This window comes from Mercenaria mercenaria, chromosome 11 (assembly GCF_021730395.1).
Source record: "Mercenaria mercenaria strain notata chromosome 11, MADL_Memer_1, whole genome shotgun sequence".
Taxonomy (NCBI): Eukaryota; Metazoa; Mollusca; class Bivalvia; order Venerida; family Veneridae; genus Mercenaria; species Mercenaria mercenaria.
In genome coordinates, this window is record NC_069371.1 from 19583382 (window position 1) to 19609230 (window position 25849).

The 25849-nt window shown below is 33.0% G+C and overlaps 1 long non-coding RNA gene across 1 annotated transcript; it reads left to right on the forward strand.

Annotated features, from left to right (window-relative positions):
• Positions 1-12407: 12407 nt before the first annotated feature.
• Positions 12408-13489, forward strand: LOC128546856 (uncharacterized). Its single transcript, XR_008366184.1, has 3 exons — positions 12408-12496; positions 12786-12933; positions 13339-13489. It is a non-coding gene; the product is annotated as an uncharacterized LOC128546856 (long non-coding RNA).
• Positions 13490-25849: the final 12360 nt, after the last annotated feature.

Sequence of the window (25849 nt, forward strand, 5' to 3'; positions counted from 1 at the left end):
ATTATATAACTTACTAAACAACAATACTGGATCTGACCACTGAAATATTATATAACATATAAAACAACAAGACTGGGTCTGACTACTGAAATATTATACAACATATAAAACAACAATACTGGTTCTGACCACTGAAATATTATACAACATATAAAACAACAATACTGGGTCTGACCACTGAAACATTATATAACTTATAAAACACCAATACTGGGTCTGACCACTGAAATGTTATATAACTTACTAAACACCAATAATGGGTCTGACCACTGAAATGTTATATAACTTACTAAACACCAATACTGGGTCTGACCACTGAAATATTTTATAACTTATAAACAACAAATATGGTCGACCACTAAATATTAATAACTTAAAATAAACAGCAATACTGGGTCTGACCACTGAAATATTACATAACTTATAAACAACAATACTGGGTCTGACCACTGAAATATTATATAACTTACTAAACAAAAATACTGGGTCTGACCGAAAAAATATTATGAAATATTATATAACTTATAAAACAATAATACTGGGTCTGACCACTGAAATATTACATAACTTATAAAACAATACTGGGACTGACCACTGAAATATTATGTAACATATCAAACAACAATACTGGGTCTGACCTCTGAAATATTATGTAACTTATCAAACACCAATACTGGGTCTGACCACTGAAATATTATATAACTTATAAAACACCAATACTGGGTCTAACCACTGAAATATTATATAACATACTAAACAACAATACTGGGTCTGACCACTGAAATATTATATAACTTATAAAACACCAATACTGGGTCTGACCACTGAAATATTATATAACATATAAAACACCAATACTGCGTCTGACCACTGAAATATTACATAACTTATAAAACACCAATACTGGGTCTGACCACTGAAATATTATATAACTTACTAAACACCAATACTGGGTCTGACCACTGAAATATTATATAACTTATAAAACAACAATACTGGGTCTGACCACTAAAATGTTATGAAATATTACTTAACTTATAAAACACCAATACTGGGTCTGACTACTGAAATATTATATAACTTATAAAAAACCAATAATGAGTCTGACCACTGAAATATTATATAACTTACTAAACAACAATACTGGGTCTGACCACTGAAATATTATACAACATACAAAACAACAATACTTACCAAACAACAATACTGGGTCTGACCACTGAAATATTATATAACTTACTAAACAACATTGGGTCTGACCACTGAAATATTATATAACTTATAAAACACCAATACTGAGTCTGACCATTGAAATATTATATAACATATAAAACAACAATACTGGGTCTGAGCACTGAAATATTATATAACTTATTAAACACCAATACTTGGGCTGACCACTGAATTATTATATAAGTTATAAACACCAATACTGGGTCTGACCACTAAAATATTATATAACTTAAAAAACACCAATACTGGGTCTGACCAATGAAATATTATGCAACTTACAAATCAACAATACTGGGTCTGACCAATGAAATATTATATAAATTACTGAACACAAATACTGGGTCTGACCACTGAAATATTATATAGGTTCTAAAACACCAATACTGGGTCTGACCACTAAAATGTTATGAAATATTATATAACTTATAAAACACCAATACTGGGTTTAACCACTGAAATATTATATAACTTATAAAACACCAATACCGGGACTGACCACTGAAATATTATATAACTTACTAAACACCAATACCGGGTCTGACCACTGAAATATTATATAACTTATAAAACACCAATACTGGGTCTGACCACTGAAATATTATATAATAACTTATAAAACACCAATACTGGGTCTGACCACTGAAATATTATATAACCTACTAAACACCAATACCGGGTCTGACCACTGAAATATTATATAACTTATAAAACAATAATACTGGGTTTAGACCACTAAAATGTTATGAAATATTACTTAACTTATAAAACACCAATACTGGGTCTGACCATGAAAAATTATATAAAATTACTATACACAAACTGGGTCTGACCACTGAAAAATTATATTTAAATTATAAAACACCAATAATGAGTCTGACCACTGAAATATTATATAACTTACTAAACAACAATACTAGGTTGAACCACTAAAATATTATATAACTTATAAAAAAACCAAAACTTACTAAACAACAATACTGGGTCTGACCACTGAAATATTATATAACTTACTAAACAACATTGGGTCTGACCACTGAAATATTATATAACTTATAAAACACCAATACTGGGTCTGACCATTGAAATATTATAGAACATATAAAACAACAATACTTGGTCTGAGCACTGAAATATTATATAACTTACTAAACACCAATACTGGGGCTGACCACTGAATTATTATATAACTTATAAACACCAATACTCGGTCTGACCACTGAAATATTATATAACTTCTAAAACACCAATACTGGGTCTGACCAATGAAATATTATATAACTTACTAATCAACAATACTGGGTCTCACCAATGAAATATTATATAAATTACTAAACACCAATACTGGGTCTGACCACTGAAATATTATGTAAGTTCTAAAAGACAAATACTGGGTCTGACCACTAAAATGTTATGAAATATTATATAACTTATAAAAGACCAATACTGGGTCTTACCACTGAAATATTATATAACTTATAAAAGACCAATACCGGGACTGATCACTGAAATATTATATAACTTACTAAACACCAATACTGGGTCTGACCACTGAAATATTATATAACTTACTAAACACCAATACTTGGTCTGACCACTGAAATATTATGTAACTTACCAATACTGGGTCTGACCACTGAAATATTTATGTAACTTATCAAACACCAATACTGGGTCTGACCACTGAAATATTATATAACATATAAACAACAATACTGGGTCTGACCACTGAAATATTATATAACTTATAAAACACCAATACTGGGTCTGACCACTGAAATATTATATAACTTATAAAACACCAATACTTGGTCTGACCACTGAAATATTATTTAACATATAAAACAATACTGGGTCTGACCACTAAATTACTAAACACCAATACTGGGTCTGGTCAATGGAATATTATATAAAACACCACTACTGGGTCTGACCACTGAAATATTATGTAACTAATCAAACGCCAATACTGGGTCTGACTACTGAAATATTATACAACTTATAAAACACCAATACTTGATCTGACCACTGAAATATTATATAACATAAAAAACAGCAATACTGGGTCTGAGCACTGAAATATTCTATCACTTATAAAACACTAATACTGGGTCTGACCACTGAAATATTATATAACTTATAAAACACCAATAATGAGGTCTGACCACTAAAATGTTACGAAATATTATATAACTTATAAAACACCAATACTGGGTCTGACCACTGAAATATTATATAACTTATAAAACACCAATACTGGGTCTGACCACTTAAATATTATATAACATATCAAACTAGAGCTATCACCAAAGGTGATGAATGTACCCCCCGCATGCACTGACACAATACATTGCAATTTGACACACACAAGACTGCATAATTATGTGGACTGTATGTATATAGACTGTATGTATACAGTATAGTAACAAAAAACAAAGTCCCATAACTATGCAGAATATTTATCTAAAAGAATGTAACATGCCCCATGCACCCAAATAGGGTTGGTACTGATTTACTTGTGTGAAGTTCATTAAATTGTGCAAGGGTTTGGTAGATTAGGCATGCACAAGATTGCATATGCAGACTGTATGTACATAGGGATGTTAACAAGAAACAAAGTCCAAAAACTCTGCAAATTTTTGTCGCTTGAAAGAACCTAACATGCCCCATGCACAACTACTGTTGTTACTGATCAGTTGTGTGAAGTTTCATTAAATTGTGTCAAGGGGATGAGGAGAGATGGTGCGCACAAGATTGTGTCTATGTATATAGTATAGTAACAAAAAAAACAAAGTCCCATAACTCTGCAAATTTTTTTTCTAAAGAACCCAACATGCCCCATGCACAACTACTGTTGGTACTGATCACTTGTGTGAAGTTTCATTAAATTGTGCCAGGGAAAAGAGGAGAGATGGTGCGCACAAAATTGTGTCTATGTCTATAGTATAGTAACAAAAAAACAAAGTCCCATAACTCCCGGAAAAAATTTTTCTGAAAGAACCTAACATGCCCCATGCACAACTACTGTTGTTACTGATCAGTTGTGTGAAGTTTCATTAAATTGTGTCAAGGGGATGAGGAGAGATGGTGCGCACAAGATTGTGTCTATGTATATAGTATAGTAACAAAAAACAAAGTCCCATAACTCTGCAATTTTTTTTTCTAAAAGAACCTAACATGCCCCATGCACAACTACTGTTGGTACTGATCACTTGTGTGAAGTTTCATTAAATTCTGTCAAGGGGATAAGGAGAGATGGTGCGCACAAGATTGTGTCTACGGACAGACGACCAGACGGACAGACAGACAGACAGACAGACAGACAACCTGAAACCAGTATACCCCCCCCTTACAACTTTGTTGTCGGGGGGGGGGGGGGGGGTACAACAACAATACTGGGTCTGACCACTGAAATATTATATAACTTATAAAACACCAATACTGGGTCTGACCACTGAAATATTATATAACTTATAAAACACCAATACTGGGTCTGACAACTGAAATATTATATAACTTTTAAAACACCATTACTGGGTCTGACCACTGAAATATTATGTAACATATAAAATATTATATCACATATAAAACAACAATGCTCGGTCTGACCACTGAAATATTATATAACATATAAAACAACAATGCTGAGTCTGACCACTGAAATATTATATAACTTATAAAACACAAATACTTACTAAACAACAATACTGCGTCTAAAATATTATATAACTTACTAAACATTGGGTCTGACCACTGAAATATTATATAACTTATCAAACACCAATACTGGGTCTGACCACTGAAATATTATATAACTTACAAAACAACATTGGGTCTGACCACTGAAATATTATATAACTTAAAAAACCCCAATACTTGGTCGACCACTGAAATATTATATAACTTATAAAACACCAATACTTGGTCTGACCACTGAAATATTTAAACTTATAAAACACCAATACTGGTCTTTACCACTGAAATATTATATAACATATAAAACAAACAATACTGGGTCTGAGCACTGAGATTTATATAACTTATAAAACACCAATACTGGGTCTGACCACTAAAATATTATATAACTTACTAAACACCAATACTGGGTCTGACCACTGAAATATTATAGAACTTCTAAAACACCAATAATGGGTCTGACCACTTAAAATGTTATGAAATATTATATAACTTATAAAACACCAATACTGGGTCTGACCACTGAAATATTATATAACTTCTAAAACAACAATACTGGGTCTGACCACTGAAATATTATATACCTTATAAATGCCAATACTGGGTCTTACCACTGAAATATTATATAACTTCTAAAACAACAATACTGGGTCTGGCCACTAAAATATTATATAACTTATAAAACACCAATACTGGGTCTGACCACTGAAATTTATATAAAATTACTAAACAACAATACGTGTTGACCATGAAATATTATATAACTTATAAAACACCAAAACTGGGGCGACCACTGAAATATTATATAACTTATAAAACACCAATATTTGGTCTGACCACGGGAAAAATTATATAACTTATAAACACCAATACTGGTTGACCACTGAAATATTATATAACTTATAAAACCCAATATTTGGTCTGACCCACTGAAATATTATAAACTTATAAAAACCAATACGGGTCTGACCACTGAAATATTATATAACTTACTAAACAACAATAGGGTCTGACCACTGAAATATTATAAAACTTACTAAACAACAATACTGGGTCTGACCACTGAAATATTATGTAACTGATAAAACAACAATACTGGGTCTGACCACTAAAATAGTATGAAATATTATATATCTTATAAAACAACAATACTGGGTCTGACCACTGAAATATTATATAACTTATAAAACACCAATACTGGGTCTGACCACGGAAATATTATATAACTTACTAATCAACAATACTGGGTCTGACCACTGAAATATTATATAACTTATTAAACAACAATACTGGGTCTGACCACTGAAATATTATATCACATATAAAATAACAATACTGGGTCTGACCACTGAAATATTATTTAACTTACTAAACACCAATACTTGGTCTGGCCACTGAAATATTATATAACTTAAACAACAGTAAACTGCATTAGTTTTAAAGATGATACATTTATATGGAAAATATCGGAAAAACAAGAAGATAAAAACAACATTAGTTTTAAAGATGATACTTATCTAATTAAAAACAAAAGAAAACAACAGCACTGGTTTTAAAAATGAACAAGGTGAAAAAATTGTTTCTTGCCCGATAATAAAAAAAAAGCTCAAGAGGCAAGGGGCGCAAATCCCTTTCAGTTTCTTCTGGATATTTTTCTCCTTTTTTGAGAAATAAAGCTTGCAATATATAATGTTGATATATTAAGTACTTTGAAATTCAAACTCAACACAATCATTGTTTCACATTGCCAAATTTGAAGAAACTGCTTTAGCCTTGAAAACAAGTCATAAGTACGATGAACGTACGAATACATATGTATCAAATGAAAAATACTAAAAACAGCAATCTAATAAAACAACAGAAAACAACACGTGATCTGGAAAACAACATAAAACTGTGTAAGTTTTAAAGATGATACATACATAATAAAAGTATAGGAAAAACAACAAGACAAAACAACAGCATTAGTTTTAAATATCATAGTAACTAAATGAAAAATACAGAAATACGCGATCAAAAAAACAACAGAAAACAACATGCGATCTGAAAAACAACAGAAAACTGCATTAGTTTTAAAGATGATACATACATATGGAAAATATTGGAAAAACAACAGGATAAAACAACAACATTAGTTTTAAAGATGATACTTATCTAATTAAAAAAAAAAAAAAAAAACAGCACTGGTTTTAAAAATGAACAAGCTGATAAAATTTTCTTGCCCGATAAAAAAAAGCTCAAGAGGCAAGGGGCGCAAATCCCTTTCAGTTTCTTCTGGATATTTTTCTCCTTTTTTGAGAAAAAAACCTTGCAATATATAATGTTGAGATATTAAGTACTTTGAAATTCAAACTCAACACAATCATTGTTTCACATTGCCAAATTTGAAGAAACTGCTTTAGCCTTGGAAACAAGTCATAAGTACGATGAACATACGGATACATATGTATCAAATGAAAAATACTGAAAACGGCAATCTAATAAAACAACAGAAAACAACACGTGATCTGAAAAACAACAGAAAACTGCATTAGTTTTAAAGATGATACATACATATGGAAAATATCGGAAAAACAACAGGACAAAACAACAACATTAGTTTTAAAGATGGTACTTATCTAATTAAAAAATAAAAGAAAACAACAGCACTGATTTTAAAAATGAACAAGGTGATAAAATTGTTTCTTGCCCGATAATAAAAAAAAGCTCAAGAGGCAAGGGGCGCAAATCCCTTTCAGTTTCTTCTGGATATTTTTCTCCTTTTTTGAGAAATAAAACTTGCAATATATAATGTTGATATATTAAGTACTTTGAAATTCAAACTCAACACAATCATTGTTTCACATTGCCAAATTTGAAGAAACTGCTTTAGCCTTGGAAACAATTCATAAGTACAATGAACTAATGGATACATAAGTATCAAATGAAAAATACTGAAAAGGGCAATCTAATAAAACAACAGAAAACTACACATGATCTGAAAAACAACAGAAAACTGCATTAGTTTTAAAGATGATACATACATATGGAAAATATTGGAAAAACAACAGGACAAAACAACAACATTAGTTTTAAAGATGGTACTTATCTAATTAAAAAACAAAAGAAAACAACAGCACTGATTTTAAAAATGAACAAGCTGAAAAAATTGTTTCTTGCCCGATAATAAAAAAGCTCAAGAGGCAAGGGGCGCAAATCCCTTTCAGTTTCTTCTGGATTTTTTTCTCCTTTTTTGAGAAATAAAACTTGCAATATATAATGTTGATATATTAAGTACTTTGAAATTCAAACTCAACACAATCATTGTTTCACATTGCCAAATTTGAAGAAACTGCTTTAGCCTTGGAAACAATTCATAAGTACGATGAACTAATGGATACATATGTATCAAATGAAAAATACTGAAAACAGCAATCTAATAAAACAACAGAAAACAACACGCGATCTGGAAAACAACAGAAAACTGTGTAAGTTTTAAAGATGATACATATATAATGAAAATATTGGAAAAACAACAAGATAAAACACAGCATTAGTTTTAAATATGATAGTTATTTAATGAAAAATACAGAAATACGCAATCAAAAACAAAAGAAAACAAAAAGCGATCTGAAAACCAACAGAAAACTGCATTAGTTTTAAAGATGATACATACATAATGAAAATATCGGGAAAAAAACACCAAGATAAAACAACAGCATTAGTTTTAAATATGATAGTTACTTAATGAAAAATACAGAAATACGCCATCAAAAACAACAGAAAACTGCATTAGTTTTAAAGATGATACATACATATGGAAAATATCGGAAAAACAACAAGATAAAACAACAACATTAGTTTTAAAGATGATACTTATCTAATTAAAAAACAAAAGAAATCAACAGCACTGATTTTGAAAATGAACAAGCTGAAAAAATTGTTTCTTGCCCGATAATAAAAAAAAGCTCAAGAGGCAAGGGGCGCAAATCCCTTTCAGTTTCTTCTGGATATTTTTCTCCTTTTTTGAGAAATAAAACTTGCAATATATAATGTTGATATATTAAGTACTTTGAAATTCAAACTCAACACAATCATTGTTTCACATTGCCAAATTTGAAGAAACTGCTTTAGCCTTGGAAACAATTCATAAGTACGATGAACTAATGGATACATATGTATCAAATGAAAAATACTGAAAACGGCAATCTAATAAAACAACAGAAAACAACACGCGATCTGGAAAACAACAGAAAACTGTGTAAGTTTTAAAGATGATACATATATAATGAAAATATTGGAAAAACAACAAGATAAAACACAGCATTAGTTTTAAATATGATAGTTACTTAATGAAAAATACAGAAATACGCAATCAAAAACAAAAGAAAACAACAAGCGATCTGAAAACCAACAGAAAACTGCATTAGTTTTAAAGATGATACATACATAATGAAAATATCGGGAAAAAAACACCAAGATAAAACAACAGCATTAGTTTTAAATATGATAGTTACTTAATGAAAAATACAGAAATACGCCATCAAAAACAACAGAAAACTGCATTAGTTTTAAAGATGATACATACATATGGAAAATACCGGAAAAACAACAAGATAAAACAACAACATTAGTTTTTAAAGATGATATTATCTAATTAAAAAACAAAAGAAAGCAACCAGCCACTGATTTTGAAAATGAACAAGCTGAAAAAAAAATTTTTTCTTGCCCGATAATAAAAAAAGCTCAAGAGGCAAGGGGCGCAAATCCCTTTCAGTTTCTTTGGATATTTTTCTCCTTTTTTGAGAAATAAAACTTGCAATATATAATGTTGATAAATTAAGAACTTTGAAATTCAAACTCAACACAATCATTGTTTCACATTGCCAAATTCGCAGAAACTGCTTTAGCCTTAAAAACAAGTCATAACTATGATAAACATACGTATAAATATGTTTCAAATGAAAAATACTGAAAACGGCAATCTAATAAAACGGCAATCTAATAAAACAACAGAAAACAACACGCGATCTGGAAAACAACAGAAAACTGTGTAAGTTTTAAAGATGATACATACATAATGAAAATATTAGAAAAACAACAAGATAAAACCACAGCATTAGTTTTAAATATGATAGTTACTTAATTAAAAATACAGAAATACGCGATCGAAAAAACAACAGAAAACAACACGTGATCTGAAAAACAACAGGAAAGCGCATTAGTTTTAAAAATGATACACACATAATAAAAGTATAGGAAAAAAAACAAGATAAAACAACAGCATTAGTTTTCAATATCATAGTTACTAAATGAAAAATACAGAAAGAGGCGATCAAAAAACAACAGAAAACAACACGCGATCTGAAAAACAACAGAAAACTGCATTAGTTTTAAAGATGATAAAACAACAGCACTGGTTTTAAAAATGAACAAGGTGATAAAATTATTTCTTGCCCGATAATAAAAAAAAACTCAAGAGGCAAGGGGCGCAAATCCCTTACAGTTTCTTCTGGATATTTTTCTCCTTTTTTGAGAAATAAAGCTTGCAATATATAATGTTGATAAATAGAGAATAAAAGGTTAGTGCCGTAGATGAGAAAGTTTATCTGGCGAGGTGGAGGAGGTCATCGGGTGAGCCAAAGGCGAACCTGATAACGTCCGGAGCCGAGCCAGATAAACTTTCTACATCTTAGGCACTAACCTATTATTCTATTTATCTTGTCATTACTTCATTTTCCGATATTTGGCAATTTATTTTACAAAAATAAGTGTGCGACAACCGCTTTAATGACGTCATATTCGTAATGACGTCACTTATATAATGACGTGATTACCGGCAAAATCGCAATAACTTCTTCGTTGTTGAATAAAAACTCATTATTTGACCACTCATTTTCTTAGTTCGGCCATTTCCAACACAATGATGATGGTTTCGTTGCAAAATTTCTTATGACAACAATATCGATAATAAGGTCACATGATCAACTGACCGTATATCACTGGTCACATGATCAACTGACGGTATATCAAGAAAGATATACGGCACCCTGATATCGGGTCGAAATACTGCAAGTGACAGGATAAATTAACTACTTTGAAATTCAAACTCAACACAATCATTGTTTCACATTGCCAAATTCGAAGAAACTACTTTAGCCTTGAAAACAAATCATAAGTACGATGAACATATGGATACATATGTATCAAATGAAAAATACTGAAAACCGCAATCTAACAAAACAGAATACAACACGCGATCTGGAAAACAACAGAAAACTGTGTAAGTTTTAAAGATGTTACATACATAATGAAAATATTGTAAAAACAACAAGATAAAACAACAGTATTAGTTTTAAATATGATAGTTACTTAATGAAAAATACAGAAATACGCAATAAAAACAGAAAACAACAAGCGATCTGAAAAACAACAGAAAACTGCATTAGTTTTAAAGATGATACATACATAATGAAAATTCCCGGCTGTAGAATGTCCATGGCCAGATATTTTTATCCATGGTTAAAACATGGATATCCATGGCCAGAGCATGGATATCCAGGTGAATTAGGAGTTTTTCCATGGAAAAGTTGAATCCATGGACAGTTGTCCAGGGATGAAGGCAGGGATATCATGGACATTGTCCATGGAAAGTGAATAGCAGCATGGACATGGTCCATGGTCAGCTTTTCTGTTCACACTTAGAAATTCTCTGATGAATAAGGCAGAAAAAGTTCTAAGTCGAAAAAATGGGATTTTTTAAAAAAAAATTATTAATTCATTACTATCCTTAGTTTTATGGTCATATAGGTATTCAAATTAATTGAAATGAAACAAGGAATGTAACTAAATAAAATGTTTTCATTTTGCATATTAAAAAAAATGTAAATTAGAATTATATCATTTTATTAATTCATCTTGACATTTGATATAACAAGATATCATACATCATTGAAAATATATCCCACTATATAAGCTATTTATTTCTTTCACTTTGTTATTGAACATCTCAAACAATGGCACCAAAAAAATACAGTAGTTCATAAGGATTAAATGTCATATAGTCAAAGAGATTGTTATGAAATTATGCTCATATATGTAAACTCAGCATATTATAAACTGAATTAGTCTATGCATTTGATAATCCAGGCAGTGATTAATTATCTAGCTTTTACAGCCAGTTAATACACTGCTGTTCAATGTGTACTGTTGTATAAATGAACACACACAGATAGCTGATAACATCTGGAGATTCTGACCAAGATAAAGACCAATGGAAATGCAGGCTTCTGAAGCCGTTTTACACATGTAGCCCCAAGAAATAATCCCAATACTTTTTTTATTTTTTTCTGTGATCTTTGCAGATTCTGTGAGCAAATAAATGGAAAAATTCTCATGAACTGTATATATATTTTAAGAACATTCCAGATATTCCCTTCAGTAACTATACTGTACCAAGGAATATTGCGCATGAATACAAAAATTTGAATGTAAACAGGAAGTGCTTTGTTCTAGATGTTGGAGGCAAAATGGAATGGAGCTAAATAATTTTGTACCTTGAAATTCTAAAATGCTTTTAGAGAGATATCAGGTAAGAACAATAAACTTTCTGAACTAAAATATAATTTAGATCTATATATCATAGAACTAAAATAAAGACTGAAGCAGGAACTTTATTCATCTCAGCGGCTTAAACTTTCACCTGGTTACAGGTATTTTTTAAGGTATATGTGAATGATACATAATTATGCTTCTGTAGCAACAGTTTATTTAATGCATATAGTTCTTGCAGTTTTCTATTATTCATTTCTTGTAATTAGTTCTACAATCACTTTGGCTTACAAGAAGTCTAAACATTATGTTATAATTTTACTTTGCAGATACAAGAGTGTACATATTTAGTTAATAGAAGCATTGTCTTCAACATGTATGAATGAAATGATGTAATCAGAGATATTTGATGATTTAAGTGACTATGCTACAGAATGAAATAAGATCACAGACAGAGACCCCATCAAACACTAAACTGTAAGTAAATATTTGCAAACACTTACACTAGTATATTTATTTCTATAAAAGGTTGATGATGTATTAATCTATCTTGTTGGGGATAAAGTTTCACTGACAGGCTGATAATTCCATCAACATTTTAGGACATTAATTTTTTGTCAGTACGAAATTCTAAAATTTCTTTTTAAGCTTGTCTGTCATCATTATTAATAAGCATTTACTGAGATAAGGGATAGTACCCACAGACTGTGCTCTTATTTTCATTTCAGTGTCCAGTTATAAAGTAATTGGTTTTGATACAACATTTAAATGGTAACTGCAAATTAATTCTGGATTTAGAGTTTTCATTTCACATAGGTAATATTGTATTGTCTAAACATTTTAATTGCAATTATTAATATACATTGTTTATATCAATTTCAGAAATGGCTGGAATGAGATTCCTGACCCTGGTGATGGTTTTAGCAAAGCTATAAGAGACATTCTAGTGCCACCTATATTGAGCCAACATAACTCCAAAAATGATATTGTTAATTGTATTCATAACTTTCTATTAAATCATTTTTATATTTAATATATCTTTTAGTTTAATTTTTTAGTTAAAGCTAAGTGAATATTTATCATTCTTTACCAGACTTCCACTTGTCTGATATGTAGATTTGAACAAATGCACCGTTACGGTAGGAAGTTCAAGCCACAATTGCTAGGTTAGGCTAAGAAGTGCTGCATGATGACAGGTCCTTGGATGGCATGGACCCAGTCCACGGATGGCATGGACACCATCCATGGATGGCTTAGACACTGGACAATGTCCATGGATGGCATGGCCACTGTCCATGGATATGCCCTGGACACTGGCCATGGATGCCATGGACATTGTCCATGGCCACTGTCCCTGGACAGGCATGGATTTTTATCCAGGGATACACAGTTTTTGTCCATGGATATGTGTTCCAATACTCCATGGACAACAGACCATGCTGAAATCCATGGAATCCATGGACATACTACAGCCGGGTATCGGAAAAAACAACAAGATAAAACAACAGCATTAGTTTTAAGGATGGTAGTTTCTTAAAGAAAAATACAGAAATACGCGATTGAAAAAACAACAGAAAACAACACGTGATCTGAAAAACAACAGAAAACTGCATTAGTTTTAAAGATGATACATACATAATGAAAGTATAGGAAAAACAACAAGATAAAACAACAGCATTAGTTTTAAATATCATAGTTACTATATGAAAAATACAGAAATACACGATAAAAAAACAACAGAAAACAACACACGATTTGAAAAACAACAGAAAACTGCATTAGTTTTAAAGATGATACAAACATATGGAAAATATCGGAAAAACAACAAGACAAAACAACAACATTAGTTTTAAAGATGAAACTTATCTAATTAAAAACAAAAGAAAACAACAGCACTGCTTTTAAAACTGAACAAGCTGATAAAATTGTTTCTTGCCCGTTAATAAAAAAAAGCTCAAGAGGCAAGGGGTGCAAATCCCTTTCAGTTTCTTCTGGATATTTTTCTCCTTTTTTTGAGAAATAAATCTGGCAATATATAATGTTGATATATTAAGTACTTTGAAATTCAAACTCAACACAATCATTGTTTCACATTGCCAAATTTAAAGAAACTGCTTTAGCCTTGAAAACAAGTCATAAGTACGATGAACATATGGATAAATATGTATCAAATGAAAAATACTGAAAACGGCAATCTAATAAAACAACAGAAAACAACACGTGATCTGGAAAACAACAGAAAACTGTGTAAGTTTTAAAGATAATACATACATTATGAAAATATTGGAAAACAACAAGATAAAACAACAGCATTAGTTTTAAATATGATAGTTACTTAATGAAAAATACAGAAATACGCGATCAAAAATACAACAGAAAACAACACGCAATCTGAAAAAGAACAGAAAACTGCATTAGTTTTAAAGATGATACATACATAATGAAAATATCGGAAAAAACAACAAGATAAAACAACAGCATTAGTTTTAAAGATGACAGTTTCTTAATGAATAATACAGAAATACGCGATTGAAAAAACAACAGGAAACAACACGCAACCTGAAAAACAACAGAAAACTGCATTAGTTTTAAAGATGATATATACATCATGAAAGTATAAGAAAAACAACAAGATAAAACAACAGCATTAGTTTTAAATATCATAGTTACTAAATGAAAAATACAGAAATACGCGATCAAAAAACAACAGAAAACAACATGCGATTTGAAAAACAACAGAAGACTGCATTAGTTTTAAAGATGATACATATATAATGAAAATCTCGGAAAAACAAGATAAAACAACAACATTAGTTTTAAAGATGATACTTATCTAATTAAAAACAAAAGAAAACAACACTGGTTTTAAAAATGAACAAGCTGAAAAAATTGTTTCTTGCCCGATAACATAAAAAAATTCAAGAGGCAAGGGGCACAAATCCCTTTCAGTTTCTTCTGGATATTTTTCTCCTTTTCTGAGACATAAAACTTGCAATATATAATGTTGATATATTAAGTACTTTGAAATTCAAACTCAACACAATCATTGTTTCACATTGCCAAATTTGAAGAAACTGCTTTAGCCTTGAAAACAAGTCATAAGTATGATGAACATACGGATACATATACATCAAATGAAAAATACTGAAAACAACAGAAAACAACACGTGATCTGGAAAACAACAGAAAACTGTGTAAGTTTTAAAGATGATACATACATAATGAAAATATTGGAAAAACAACAAGATAAAACAACAGCATTAGTTTTAAATATGATAGTTACTTAATGAAAAATACAGAAATACGCAATCAAAAACAACAGAAAACAACACACGAACTGAAAAACAACAGAAAACTGCATTAGTTTTAAAGATGATACATACATAATGAAAATACTGGAAAAAACAACAAGATAAAACAACAGCATTAGTTTTAAAAATGATAGTTTCTTAATGAAAAATACAGAAATACGCGATTGAAAAAACAATAGAAAACAACACGCAATCTGAAAAACAACAGAAAACTGCATTAGTTTTAAAGATGATACATACATAATGAAAGTATAGGAAAAACAACAAGATAAAACAACAGCATTAGTTTTAAATATCATAGTTACTAAATGAAAAATACAGAAATAAGCGATTGAAAAAACAACAGAAAACAACACGCGATCTGAAAAACAACAGAAAACTGCATTAAAGATGATACATACATAATGAAAATATCTGAGTCTATGTCAAAAATATCAACTGAAAATAATAAGAGAGGTAAAGATAAAATGTATCAAAACACTATATAAGTATATCCTAAGCAAAAAGGGGCATAATTCATTAAATATTGGTGCCAGAGTTATGCACCTTGTGTCATATGGTGTGGGTGATGATGCTGAACAACTATTTTAAGTTTGAATCAAATCCATTCAGTATTAACAAGAGACAGAGTGAAAGTGCATCAAAACTTTAACCTAAAATTCTAAGTAAAAAGGGGGAATAATTAATGAAAATTTGGTGCCAGAGTTATGCACCTTGCATCATATGGTGTGGGTGATGATGTTGAACAACTGTTTTAAGTTTGAATTAAATCCATTCAGTAATAACAGAGACAGAGTGAAAGTGCATCAAAACTTTAACCTAAAGTTCTAAGTAAAAAGGGGAAATAATTCATGAAAAATTGGTCCCAGACTTATGCACCTTGTGTCATATGATAAGGGTAATGATGTTGAACAAATGTTTAAGTTTGAATCAGATCCATTCAGTAATAACAGAGATAGAGTGAAAGTGCATAAAACTTTAACCTGAAATTCTAAGTAAAAAGGGGAATAATTCATGAAAAATTGTGCCAGAGTTATGCATCTTGTGTCATATGATGTGGGTGATGATGCTTAACAACTATTTTAAGTTTGAATCAAATCCATTCAGTAATAACAGAGGTAGAGTGAAAGTGCACAAAAACTTTAACCTGAAATTCTAAGTAAAAAGGGGGAATAATTCATGAAAAAATGGTGCCAGAGTTATGCACTTTGTGTCATATGATGTAGGTGATGATGTTGAACAACTATTTTAAGTTTGAATCAAATCCATTTAGTAATAAGAGAGGTAGAGTGAAAGTGCATCAAAACTTTAACCTAAAAATCTAAGTTAAAAGGGGGGATAATTCATGAAATATTGGTGCCAGAGTTATGGCCCTTCTGTCAGATGATGTGGATGATGATGAGGAATAAGTATTTCAAGTTTGAATCAAATCCATCAAGTAACAAGAGCTTGTCGAACACGAAATGCCCCCCTTGATGCATTCAGTAAATGCACAAGGAACAGAAATTATATGCTCACTGTAAACAAAAGTTCTACCATTCTGGTTTAATCTGACCTTGACCTTTAACCTATTAACCTAACAAGAGATTACACAGTGATCTTGGTGCCATCCATTGAGCCATTTTTGTATGTTCCAAATTTCAAGACTAGGTCAAGGTCAAAATCAAGGTCAGTTTTCATTTCGGTACAAAACAATGTGTATGTGGTCCAAATTTGAAAGCTGTGGCTTGAGAAATGTGGAAGTAGGTCACTAGATCAATTTCAAGGTCAAAGTTCATTTCGGTAGACAGAACTATGCATGTGCTTCAAATTTGGAGGCTGCAGCTAGAGAAATGTGAAAGTAGGTAAAAATCAATGTCAAATTTCAATTGAGATCACAAAAATATGCATGTGGTCCAAATTTGAAGCCTGTAGCTTGAGAAATGTGAAAGTAGGTCACCAGGTAAATCTCAAGATCAAAGTTCATTTTGGTACACAAAACTATGCATGTGGTTCAAATTTGAAGGCTGTAGCTTGAGAAATGTGAAAATAGGTCACTAGGTCAAAATCAAAATCAAATTTTATTTCGGAACACAAAACTATGCAAGTGGTCCAAATTTGAAGCCTGTACCTTCAGAAATGTGAACGTAGGTCACTAGGTCAATCTCAAGATCAAAGTTCATTTCAGTACACAAAACTATGCTTGTGGTTCAAATTTGAAGGCTGTAGCTTGAGAAATGTGAAAGTAGGTCACTAGGTCAAAATCAAGTTCAAATTTTTTTTTGGAACAAAAAACTATGCATGTGGTCCAAATTTGAAGTCTGCACCTTTAAAAATGTGAAAGTAGGTCACTAGGTCAAAATCAAGGTCAAATTTTATTTTGGAACAAAAAACTATGCATGTGGTCCAAATTTGAAGTCTGCACCTTCTAAAATGTGAAAGTAAGTCACTAGGTCAATAACAAGGTCAAAGTTCGTTTCCATACACAAACCTATGCATGTGGTCCAAATTTGAAAGTTGTAGCTACAGAAATGTGAAAGTAGGTCACTAGGTCAAGATCAAGGTCAACTCATGACAAGGTTCATCTTGCCACTCAACTATACATGTGGTCCAAATTTGAATGATGTTAGTTATGGACATGAAGATTCTAAGTTTTTCCCTATATAAGTCTATATGAACCATGTGACCGACCCCTGGGGCGGGGCATATTTGACCCTAGAGGGATAATTTGAACAAACTTGGCAGAGAACCACTAGATGATGCTACATTACAAAATATCAAAGCCATAGTCTTTGTGGTTTGGACAAAAAGATTTTCAAAGTTTTTCCCTAATAAGTCTATGTAAACCATGTGACCCCCAGGGCGGAGCCATATTTGACCCTAGGGGAATAATTTGAACAATCTTAGTAGAGGACCACTAGATGGTGTCATATACAAAATATCAAAGCCCTAGGCCCTGTGGTTTTGGACAAGAGGTTTTTCAAAAATTTCCCTATATAAGTCTATATAAACCATGTGACCCCCGGGGTGGGGCCATATTTTACCCCAGGGAAATAATCTGAACAATCTTGGTAGAGGACCACTAGATTTTGCTACATACCAAATATCAAAGCCCTAGGCCCTATGGTTTTGGACAAGAAGATCAGAAACTGTTTAAATGTTCCTGGCCAATGTGACCTTGACCTTTGACCTAATGACCTCAAAATCAATAGGGGTCATCTGCTGGTCATGGCCAACCTATCTATCAATTTTCTTGATACTAGGCCCAAGTGTTCTTGAGTTATTGCCCGAAAACCATTTTACTGTTCCTGGTCACTGTGACCTTGACCTTTGACATACTGACCTCAAAATCAATAGGGGTCATCTGCTGGTCATGACCAACCTCCCTATAAACTTTCGTGACCCTAGGCCTAAGTGTTCTTGAGTTATCATCCGGAAACCGTTTAACTCTTCAGGGTCACTGTGACCTTGACCTTTAACGTACTGACCTCAAAATCAATAGGGGTCATCTGCTGGTCATGACCAACCTCCCTATCAACTTTCATGATCCTAGGCCCAAGTGTTCTTGAGTTATCATCCGGAAACCGTTTTACTATTCAGGGTCACTGTGACCTTGACCTTTAACATACAGACCTCAAAATCAATAGGGGTCATCTGCTGGTGATGACCAACCTTCCTATCAACTTCCATGATCCTAGGCCCAAGCGTTCTTGAGTTATCATCCGGAAACGGATTGGTCTACATTCCGACCGACCGACAGACCGACCAACATCTGCAAAACAATATACCCCTCCTTCTTCTAAGGGGGGCATAAAAAACTATGCATGTGGTCCAAATTTGAAGTCTGCACCTTCAAAAATGTGAAAGTAGGTCACTAGGTCAATAACAAGGTCAAAGTTTGTTTCCTTACACAAACCTATGCATGTGGTCCAAATTTGAAAGTTGTAGCTACAGAAATGTGAAAGTAGGTCACTAGGTCAAGATCAAGGTCAACTCATGACAAGGTTCATCTTACCACTCAACTATACATGTGGTCCAAATTTGAATGATGTTAGTTATGGACATGAAGATTCTAAGTTTTTCCCTATATAAGTCTATATGAACCATGTGACCGACCCCTGGGGCGGGGCATATTTGACCCTAGAGGGATAATTTGAACAAACTTGGCAGAGAACCACTAGATGATGCTACATTACAAAATATCAAAGCCATAGTCTTTGTGGTTTGGACAAAAAGATTTTCAAAGTTTTTCCCTAATAAGTCTATGTAAACCATGTGACCCCCAGGGCGGAGCCATATTTGACCCTAGGGGAATAATTTGAACAATCTTAGTAGAGGACCACTAGATGATGTCATATACAAAATATCAAAGCCCTAGGCCCTGTGGTTTTGGACAAGAGGTTTTTCAAAAATTTTCCCTATATAAGTCTATATAAACCATGTGACCCCCGGGGTGGGGCCATATTTTACCCCAGGGAAATAATCTGAACAATCTTGGTAGAGGACCACTAGATTTTGCTACATACCAAATATCAAAGCCCTAGGCCCTATGGTTTTGGACAAGAAGATCAGAAACTGTTTAAATGTTCCTGGCCAATGTGACCTTGACCTTTGACCTTATGACCTCAAAATCAATAGGGGTCATCTGCTGGTCATGGCCAACCTATCTATCAATTTTCTTGATACTAGGCCCAAGTGTTCTTGAGTTATTGCCCGAAAACCATTTTACTGTTCCTGGTCACTGTGACCTTGACCTTTGACATACTGACCTCAAAATCAATAGGGGTCATCTGCTGGTCATGACCAACCTCCCTATAAACTTTCGTGACCCTAGGCCTAAGTGTTCTTGAGTTATCATCCGGAAAACGTTTAACTCTTCAGGGTCACTGTGACCTTGACCTTTAACGTACTGACCTCAAAATCAATAGGGGTCATCTGCTGGTCATGACCAACCTCCCTATCAACTTTCATGATCCTAGGCCCAAGTGTTCTTGAGTTATCATCCGGAAACCGTTTCATTATTCAGGGTCACTGTGACCTTGACCTTTAACATACAGACCTCAAAATCAATAGGAGTCATCTGCTGGTGATGACCAACCTTCCTATCAACTTTCATGATCCTAGGCCCAAGCGTTCTTGAGTTATCATCAGGAAACGGATTGGTCTACATTCTGACCGACCGACCGACATCTACAAAACAATATACCCCTCCTTCTTCGAAGGGGGGCATAATTACAGAGATAAGTTGAAAAAAGAGAAAGTGTAAAAAAACTTTAACCAAGTTAACCAAGATGGGGACGCGAAAAGACGCCGACACCGGGTCAAGTAGGATAGCTCTCCTTACACTTCGTATAGTCGAGCTAAAAACACAGAAATACGCGATCAAAAAACAACAGAAAACAACACGCGATTTGTAAAACAACAAAAAACTGCATTAGTTTTAAAGATGATACATACATATGGAAAATATCGGAAAAACAACAAGATAAAACAACAACATTAGTTTTAAAGATGATACTTATCTAATTAAAAACAAAAGAAAACAACAGCACTGGTTTTAAAAATGATCAAGCTGAAAAAATTGTTTCTTGCCCGATAATAAAAAAAAGCTCAAGAGGCAAGGGGCGCAAATCCCTTTCAGTTTCTTCTGGATATTTTTCTCCTTTTTTGAGAAATAAAACTTGCAATATATAATGTTGATATATTAAGTACTTTGAAATTCAAACTCAACACAATCATTGTTTCACATTGCCAAACTTGAAGAAACTGCTTTAGCCTTGAAAACAAGTCATAAGTACGATGAACATACGGATACATATGTATCAAATGAAAAATACTGAAAACCGCAATCTAACAAAACAGAATACAACACGCGATCTGGAAAACAACAGAAAACTGTGTAAGTTTTAAAGATGATACATACATAATGAAAATATTGGAAAAACAACAAGATAAAACAACAGCATTAGTTTTAAATATGATAGTTACTTAATGAAAAATACAGAAATACGCAATCAAAAACAACAGAAAACAACACGCAATCTGAAAAAGAACAGAAAACTGCATTAGTTTTAAAGATGATACATACATTATAAAAATATAGGAAAAAACAACAAGTTAAAACAACAGCATTAGTTTTAAAATATCATAGTTACTAAATGAAAAATACAGAAATACGCGATCAAAAAACAACAGAAAACATCACGCGATCTGAAAAACAACAGAAAACTGCATTAGTTTTAAAGATGATACATACATAATGAAAACAAGAGCTGTCACTAATGGTGACAAATGCCCCCACAGCACCTTGACCTTTGACCTGGTGACCCCAAAGTCAGTAGGGGTGGTGTACTCAATAAGTACTATCAGCATGTGAAGTTTGAAGGTCCTGGTTACAGTGGTGTGCGAGTAGTGCCTTCATGCAAAAAGTTAACATTGGCCACTGTGACCTTGACCTTTGACCTGGTGACCCCAAAGTCAGTAGGAGTGGTGTATTCAATAAGTACTATCAGCACGTGAAGTTTGAAGGTCCTGGGTGCAGTGGTTCGCGAGTAAAGTGCCTTCATGCAAAAAGTTAACGTTGGTCCCTGTGACCTTGACCTTTGACCTGGTGACCCCAAAGTCAGTAGGGGTGGTGTACTCATATAAGTACTATCAGCATGTGAAGTTTGAAGGTCCTGGGTGCAGTGGTTTGCAAGTTGTGCCTTCATGCAAAAAGTTAACGTTGGCCCCTGTGACCTTGACCTTTGACCTGGTGACCCCAAAGTCAGTAGGGGTGGTGTACTCAGTAAGTACTATCAGCATGTGAAGCTTGAAGGTCCTGGGTGCAGTGGTTCGCGAGTAAAGTGCCTTCATGCAAAAAGTTAACGTTGGCCCCTGTGACCTTGACCTTTGACCTGGTGACCCCAAGGTCAGTAGGGGCGGTGTACTCAATAAGTACTATCAGCATGTGAAGTTTGAAGGTCCTGGGTGCAGTGGTTCGCGAGTAAAGTGCCTTCATGCAAAAAGTTAACGTTAGCCCCTGTGACCTTGACCTTTGACCTGGTGACCCCAAAGTCAGTAGGGGTGGTGTACTCAATAAGTACTATCAGCATGTGAAGTTTGAAGGTCCTGGGTGCAGTGGTTCGCGAGTAAAGTGCCTTCATGCAAAAAGTTAACGTTGTGACTAACGAACGAACGAACTAACTAACGGACTGACAGTTGAAAACTAATATGCCTCCCTTCGGGGGCATAATATAGGAAAAAACAACAAGATAAAACAACAGCATTAGTTTTAAAAAATCATAGTTACTAAATGAAAAATACAGAAATACGCGATCAAAAAACAACAGAAAACAACATGCGATCTGAAAAATAACAGAATACTGCATTAGTTTTAAAGATGATACATACATAATAAAAATATCGGAAAAACAACAAGATAAAACAACAACATTAGTTTTAAAGATAATACTTATCAAATGAAAAATACAGAAATACGCGATAAAAAAAACAACAGAAAACAACACATGATCTGAAAACAGATGAAAACAACAGCATTAGTTTTAAAGATGATACTTACCAAATGAAAATATCTAAACAAGAGGGCCATAATGGCCCTATATCACTCACCTGTCATCGTTGCACTTAAGGGCTAGAAGGTCAAAAAATCATAATCAAGATCAATCAAAAGAATCATGAGAAAATATAGTTGAAATTTTCTTAAAGGTACAGATATGTCAAAATACACCTATAAATTGGAGGTACCATCCATGTTGTACCACAGGAAAGTGGTCTCGGTTTTTCCCTATGGCCAATTATAAACAAGAAACGCAACAATGCCACGAAACCAGGTTTTCAACACTTTTCATAAGAATAAAAAAGTATACTGAATCACAGTGCACCACTTTAAAGCACAACCCTAACCCTAACCCTATTTTTAGTAACAATGACCTTGACCTTGATCCCAGAAACCCCCAAATCAATCCCAAGCTACAACTTTATATAAGTTTTCTATACACCAAGTTTCATCATGATATCTCATTCCTAAGTTAAGTTATTGACCGGAAACCCTTTTTCTATTTTAAGTAACAGTGACCTTGACCTTGACCCCAGAAACCCCAAAATCAATCCCAGCCTTTATCTTGATATAAGCTACATACATACCAAGTTTTATTCAAAAATCTTTACCGAAACAAAAGTTATTGACTGGAAACCCTTTTTCTATTTTAAGTAACAGTGACCTTGACCTTGACCCCAGAAACCCCAAAATCAATCCCAGCCTTTGTCTTGATATAAGCTACATACATACCAAGTTTTATTCAAATATCTTTACCGAAACAAAAGTTATTGACCGGAAACACCAGTTTGACGACGCCGCCCGCCCATCCGCCCGACCAACGACATACCCCAATCTAATAACTCAGGTAAAATAAGCTATTTATAGTAACATAAAAGGGAAGTAATTAAAAAAATTTATTGTAAGTGAACAAAAGAAGGATCTGCCAAATAAAAACAAGAGCACTGCAATGCAACATAAATGCAGAGCAATATACACATAAAACAAAGTAATACGACCTTTGACCCCTAAGTGTGACCTTGACCTTGAAGTGAGCCATCCGAAACATCGTTTCAATGAGGTGAACATTTGTGTCAGGTTTCTTTGAAATCCTTCAAGGGGTTCAAGAGTTACATAGCGGAAGGCAAATTGCTAACCAACAGACAGACAGACAGACAGACACCGAGGCGATAACATAATACATCTCTTAGGGCGTATAAAGAGCAATCGAGATCTTATAGTGATACAAGCTGTGTGCAAATTTGGTTAAAATCAAATCATAAATGAAGCTCCTATTGTGCAGACAAAGTCAAAATAGCTAATTTTTGCCCTTTCAGGGGCCATAACTCTGGAACCCATTATGGGATCTGGCCAGTTCAAGAAAGGAACCAAGATCTTATGGTGACACAAGTTTTTGTGCAAGTTTGATTAAATTCAAATCATAAAAGAAGCTGCTCTTGTCAGACAAGGTCAAAATAGCTAATCCTGGCCCTATCAGGGGCCAGAACTCTGGAACCAATAATGGAATCTGGCCAGTTCAAGAAAGGAACCAAGATATTGTGGTGATACAAGTTGTATGCAAGTTTGGTTAAAATCAAATCACAAATGAAGCTGCTATTGCGCAGACAAGGTCAAAATAGCTAATTTTGGCCCTTTCAGGGGCCATAACTCTGAAACCCATTATGGGATCTGCCGGTTCAAAAAAGGAACCGAGATCTTATGGTGACACAAGTTTTGTGCAAGTTTGATTAAATTTAAGTTTATATGGCAACGACCATTTCTGTTTTCATAGCAATTATCATTACTCATTTTTCTCCTTCATTTTCATTTTAAAAGATAAAACTACAAGTATTTAAAATGAGAAATCTTCTCCTGATAATTGTTGCAACATGCAACAATTTTTATAAACTTGCAAATTCCTTAGATGTATGAATTGTAATTTATCTCAAAATTATTTAAAGTTTACAATTTTTCTCAAAATTATTTAAAGTTGACATAATTCTGTCTGATTCTAAACATCTTATAATGTCTACTTTAATAAAAGGACTATAACCGCGTACATAAGGTCTCTCAGTTTCTTAGCACAGTGTATTCACTTGTCCGAAATATGAACTTTTTTTTTTTTTGCTAAATCAAGGTCGATTTTTTGCATTTTAGGCAGGTATTTAAATTGAAAAGCATAAACTCAGTGTAAGCACTAAACTGCCTCAAAATCAAATGTCTTCTTTCTTATCACTCAATAAATATTGAGGTCAGTGAAATCGAATGTACACTTTGGCAGGTGGCGGTAAAATGACGTAATTTTAAGACTGGTTTGCATATTGTTGTAAACAATACCGATCAGCGACTTTGACGCTAGTGGATCAGTCTAAAATCTCGCGTGCACATGTATGTGTTAACATTTGCCTGTGGGTACAATTAAAGGTTAATTGTTTGCTGATTGTGACAGTAGGTGGTAAGATAATTAAAGCCTCGGGCTTGTATCTCTCGATAAACAAGGGGATTAAAGACAACTATTAAATTTATGTTTGAAGACCAAATTATTGATTTCCGGGCTACGCGCTAT